The sequence below is a fragment of the Nelumbo lutea genome, chromosome 2, assembly GCF_056320005.1.
Source record: "Nelumbo lutea isolate HS-2025 chromosome 2, American lotus-T2T, whole genome shotgun sequence".
Taxonomy (NCBI): domain Eukaryota; kingdom Viridiplantae; phylum Streptophyta; class Magnoliopsida; order Proteales; family Nelumbonaceae; genus Nelumbo; species Nelumbo lutea.
The window spans coordinates 85,117,042-85,123,020 of record NC_142685.1 but is presented as its reverse complement, the minus strand read 5'-3'; the positions used below and the strand labels follow the sequence as shown (position 1 = coordinate 85,123,020).

The following is a 5,979-nucleotide window of genomic DNA, read 5'->3' as shown; positions in this document are numbered from 1 at the left end:
TTTCTCGGTTAAATTAGGTGAAAAACCGACTTCCCAAGAATTCCAAGATGAACACCAAACGCCCTATGACATTGCACTACTGATTTCAGTTAACATATCCAAGTATGTATGAAGTGTGTCAAAGTCTTAAACCTCGGCCGACATCATTTTAACGAAGCATGATCGGGCATGACCGTCTATACCCTGCCGTTACAATGCGGGAAGGGAATGGAGAGAGAGAGAGAGAAGTAAATTGTAAGCACTAACCACCCCTTCAGGCAATAAAGAGTTGTAACCAATCCTCCCGTGATGAGAAAGCCACTGAAAAGGGGTTGGCCGACCTCCGAAGTTTCAATCCCGGATCATAAAGATGTGGCCGTAGTAGCAAGTCTTTTCAATAGTCAACGAAAAAGATAGATATCATGAACTGTCAACGGAAGAAAGAACGTAAATCGAACGCCTATTATCGTCCGATCGGCGGACATTTAGTCTTTTACTATTGAAAGGAGAAAGTCTTCCAGAGAGGACATTAAATGTTGTCACCAAAATGGTGGGTCCGATGCCACTGCAACTAGTGCTTCTCCCAATGAAATGATATAGCTGAATGCGATATTGACCCATATGACACTGGGTAAGTTGAATTTCAGAGGACAATTTTATGGTCCCATATTTTACGGTTCAATCAAATGGTAACACACGGCATATATTATCAACTTCAGGGCGGCATTTCAGGCAATAAGCACCACAGCCGCAGAAAGGAAAGTGCAGAAACCATGTTTAAGGAAACCAAATATCTATTTAAATATAAATATTCATAATCATAAGTCAACCCAATACAAAGCTTCGCAATAGCAGTCTGTGAACATTTTCAGGGGCAGGATCAAGTTGGGTTCTCGCCATTCTTTTGTAAGCCATTTCAAATGGCGACAAGAACAAATCCTACAACTGATAATTTTTTTTTTTTTTGAGTGCCAAGAAGAAACATGTCTCTAAAAGAGTCTTAATAGCCAAGATGGCAGGTAGAGGTTTTCATCTGATCAGCACAGACAAATGTGAAGACAAGTCCTTTTAGAATTTACAATTCAGAGACTGGGCTCCTCACGCATCAAAAGGAAGCACCAAAAGCAACCTGGGTATACGCTTGAGTACTGTTTATAGATACCAGATTGAACTCTCTGTCTTCGACATCGTCTCTACTGTTCCTCTTGGCAAGACCTCCCCAAAGTCAACTGATGGCATGTTGAAAGGAGACCCAAATCTGAAGTCAGAGGGAATGTCATCGTGATTTGTTTCATATGCTGGCGGATCAAACACCTTATATTGATCAAATTGGATTTCTTCTCGGGGGAACATCTGATGATTCATAGGCATGTTGTTTTCTTCAAACATGTTACCCCCTACTGCGGACCCTTGGCCATAGAAGTTCTCCTCCAGTTGAACTTTGGGCTGCGGCTCAGAATTCTGACCATCCATGGCAGCAACATTTCCTGGATTAGGGCACTTATTCCTCTGAAGATTGCTATCATAAAATGACATAAGCTCGCTGATGGTCTTTTGTCCATCTTCTGGCAGCCCAAGTCCTGACAGGCTGAAAGTCGATTGGGTTGGGTTCAGTGGTGGAGCAGCTCGCTTGGGTTGTCCGAATGGCATAGAGAAGACTGCTGGTTTATCTTCAGTAATCTCAAAGTTTGAGATTCCAAACCCTGTACGGACGCTTCCATAGGGGCTATTTACCTGCTGATTGTTCCTTGAACTCCTGTCAGGTTTACCGAGGCGATAATCACTGTAAGGACACCTAAGATACTCACGGTTGTATATCTTGTGATCCACCGTTGCCACGGGTTCATCAGTTGGCTTCCTCTTCCTGCTGAATTCTGTGTTGCTAATTTCACCCTTTACTGGAGCAGGCAGGGGAATCATAAGTCTGTCCTTGGCTGACCCCATCCCCAGATTGAACAGATTTACATCGTGAGGCTTGCACTCCTGTACTTCAACATTTGGATCATTCTCAACCCCTTCAACATCATACTCATTGCTGTCGCTAATGGTGAAGGATCCACTCCCCGCTGTTGATGACACAGGAGGGCATCTCTCAGGGTGGAGCTTCCTGGACAACTCCTCTTCCTGATTAATGATGGCAAGCCAAGTCGCACTCTCCTTCGCTGTCATCTTGTCCTGCAAGCACTTGGACTGCCTGACGAGCTTGCGGATCTTGGCAATGTCGGGTGACATGTGTTTGATGACAGCAGTCAAGACACTAACCTTCCATGCCTTCTTCAGATCATGGGGTTTCTTGTATGGCGGAGGACCTTGATCCTTGGGCAAGCCCAACTGCGGCCACCACTCCTCATCCCCTGTGGGCCACCACGGTGGAGCAACACCCTTCTCCAACGGGAACCGCCGCTGGGGAGGGTCACAGTGCTGCATGAGAGCTGATAAGAGCGAACCTAGAGTGGTGTCCTGAAGCTCTTGCAGGGTGTGGGGAGTGGATGATACTGCATTACAGTCTTCGTTCTTACCAGGTATTGAATGATCAGCCTGATACTTGGCAATTGCAGCAGGGCCGTTGCGATCAAACCTGACTTTCTCCTTCCACCAGGCGCGAAGATTGTCGGAGGCTCCGCTCACAGGCTTCCCCTTCTCGGGAATGATGCCATAAACGAAGCCTTGAGCTTTACAGACTTCCATCATCTTCAGCATGTACTTCAGGATCCCATCTTGGGCACGGGACATCTTCTTCCTCCGCGCCTGCTCTTGGGACTGGCGCTGCTTTGCAGTATCGACACCATCCTTGCTCTTGTTCTGTTCTTTAAGCTTCCTCAGAAGCATCCGATCCCTCCACATCCTTCTCTCCAGTTCGTCTACATCCATCTCTTCGTCAGTATAATCTTCCTCCACAGTGGCCTCCGGTTCAGTTTCCGGCACCGGATCTCCTTCTCCTGTCGTTACCGACGGGGCAAGGAAATCGAGATTCCCACAAAAACCCATTTCCTCAAACATCCCCATCATCACTGTTGCGCACCTACAATCAACTCCAGGCAACAAGCGAACTTCTGTTTCAAATCGACCCCCTTAAATCTAATTCAAGTTCTTCTCCGACTGCCCTTCCGTCTCTCCTTTTTCTCGGAAATTAGTAGAATTCTACAGCTTTCTGCTGAAGGAAAACTAAATTCAAGTCGACAATAAATAGTGATCTCCACCCTGAAAATAAAAACGAACAGATTCGTAAACAAAAAAATCAGAAAAGATACCACCTTTTCCAAACCAAAAAAAAAAAAGAAAGAAAGAAATCGTCACAAACAGAATCAACTAAGAAATTCATCAGGAAAGGAAGAAGAAAAAAACGAAATTTTCTTCTCAACTATGCACAATAAAACCAAAACAGAGAAAAAAAAAACTATCTGAATAAAGGCTTCAAAGAAAAGAGTAAACTAGAACAAAGAAAAACATGGAAATAAACATCGCAAATTCACTAACAACACATACAATACAGGGCCCGAATAAGGGAGGTCAAGGAATTTCTGCAGTCAAAACAAGAAGATAACTACTGTAATAGAACAAGTAACAATCGGAGATAAAGACCTAAGAAGTTGCATATAACAGATCATTCATCAGAAATCAGATCTTGTCTGAAAAGAGATGGGTTATAGAATAAATCCCTGAAGAGAGATTCCAGGTAAACAGTGTAGATGACATATAACTGTTGACAAAAAACGGAACAGTATATAAAATTGAACCGCACTGGTTCCGGCAACTTGGGTAATCACCGTAATCCAGGAACGCAAGAATTGCAAAAAAAAAAAATTCCTACAGTAATCCCTCTTTAGCCATCTTTAGACCAGAAAACCTAAAAGCAGGAAGCGCCGACAAAGAAAGAAAGGAAAAAAAAAAGAAGGAAAAAGAAAAAAATAGCATAGGAAAAATGAAAAACAAAAACGAAAACTGGCCGACTTCACTCAAATCCGAAAATCCTTCAAAAGACAAACTGACACGCGTCTCCAGAAAGCCCCGCCGGATCTGAGAGCAGAATCGCCGGTTCTGAAGCCAATTTTCCGGGAAAAAGAAAAGAAATTGGCAAGAAAGGAAAACAGAATTGATCAAAATCATATACGGAAAGCCCTTGAAACAATAAAGAGAATTTAAGCACCAAAAACTCATCATTTCTACCGAAAGAAAAACAGTAACCTCTGAAATTAAAATCCATCACCATAAAACCGATTGATAATTAAGACAAAACTAACCAAACATCAATCAGGGAAGTAAACAACAAATATCCAGAAGAAAAACGACGCAAAAAGAACTCAAACAACATTAGAGATGACAGCTTGGAGGAAAATCCTACCAGGATTACTGTTAGCTGTTAGTATCCGCCATGGGAAGCTCAACTCGAAGCTCTGCAGCAGAGAAAGCGAGAAGAAAGACGACGAGAAAGAAAAAATAAAAAAAAAAGGTTGGAGGTCCTCGACTTCTTACCTGCCTCTATCTATATGCGTGAAACGAAATAGCGCCGGTGGTAAAGCATAGAAATGTAACCATGGTTTAGTTAAACTTAACCGCGGTTAAGAGGAAAGATAGCTTTTATTATTTAAGATATAATATGAAGATAAATGTAGAAGGATGACAATGACGAGGTGAGGATCAAAGAAGGAGAACAGCGTCGGCAACGCGCGGAGCAGCGTAGGACTTAAAAAGAGCAATTCCCCCCAATTCTACATACGAGGCTAGCTTCCCCGAAGGGACCTACTTGCACAAAAGCAACTATCAATACACCAAGCACATCTTGGTTTGGGTTTTGATACCCGAAAAACTTTTGACCAATCAATTGATATCATTAACATGGTAACTAATGAACATGATCAGGTGTATTTATTAATTAAAATTCACCGGTGAATTTTGATTGGTCAACTCTTTCGGTATTATATCTTTTTGTCGTCATATATTTTTCTTTCGTGAGAACTACAAATCAGTGCAGATCAGGATTCTCTAGCCCCAAAATACGAGGGGAATGCATCCTGATCTAAATTGATGCTAAATTTATGGGCAGGATGTGATTTATAGGGGGAGAGGGTTAGTAGTAGGGGGTTTGAAATTTAGAATTCTGCATCGTGTGTTTTTGTATTTTTTTGGATAATTTTAATTAAAAAAAAAGATAAAATTTTTAAATTACTTTTAAGCTTTTTGTAATTAATTAAATTCTTCTTATTGTTAATATCTATTGTCGAAAAGATTGAAAAGACTATTTTATCTATCATTCTTCTTTAAATTTAAAATATAAAACTTTTGATGTCTTATTTCTTTTGTATTCCATTACTGTGCCACCGTGTTAAACACCAACAGATCCGCCAACACCACCTCCCTTCTGTGTTCCACTGCCTTTGTCTCGTTTATCAATTTGAACAAAACTACCATATCCAGATTGACGGTACTATGTTAGCTAGAAAGTCCATGGCCAGAAGTTGAGGCCAAGTTCAAGATCATCAGCATGCATGGGAGAAATTTTATCATGTACCTTTGATTTATCAATAGAGAGAAGTGGAGGAATTACCAAGTTTAAAGAAAGCGGATAACCCAAAACTTTTCCCCTAAGATGTGGACAAAGTTATTTATTTTCTAAGGATTTTCCCCTTTAATTCTATCAGGCAAGAATCCCAGATGGAATCCTCAATATTGTAACTGAATTTGGGCACACAGATGGTGCTGCAATTAGTTTTCACATGGGCATTGATAAGGTTAGGTATATTTTTGGCATCGATGCTGCAGTTGTAGCACAATCTTTGATGGTGCTTATGCAGTTGATTATGCGGGCTACAGCAACAAGCAATTTGAATGTCATTTTATTTGAACTGGGTGGGAAATCACCTCTCATAATCTTCGATGATGCTTATTTCCATCTTATTTTGTCTCTTAGTTGGAATTAACCTTGTTATCTTCTATGAATGCTTCATTATCAAACATTTAAACTCTCTCTCTCTCTGTCTAAAGTGAACCAGTTATTGTTGA

General features: G+C 41.3%; 1 pseudogene across 1 annotated transcript; it reads right to left on the bottom strand.

Annotated features, from left to right (window-relative positions):
• Nucleotides 1-755: 755 nt before the first annotated feature.
• LOC148871684 (ETHYLENE INSENSITIVE 3-like 1 protein pseudogene) lies at nt 756-4,790 on the bottom strand (annotated as a pseudogene). Its single transcript, XR_016107179.1, has 2 exons — nt 4,322-4,790; nt 756-3,180 (listed from the first exon to the last, which is right to left on the bottom strand). The product of XR_016107179.1 is annotated as an ETHYLENE INSENSITIVE 3-like 1 protein pseudogene (transcript).
• Nucleotides 4,791-5,979: the final 1,189 nt, after the last annotated feature.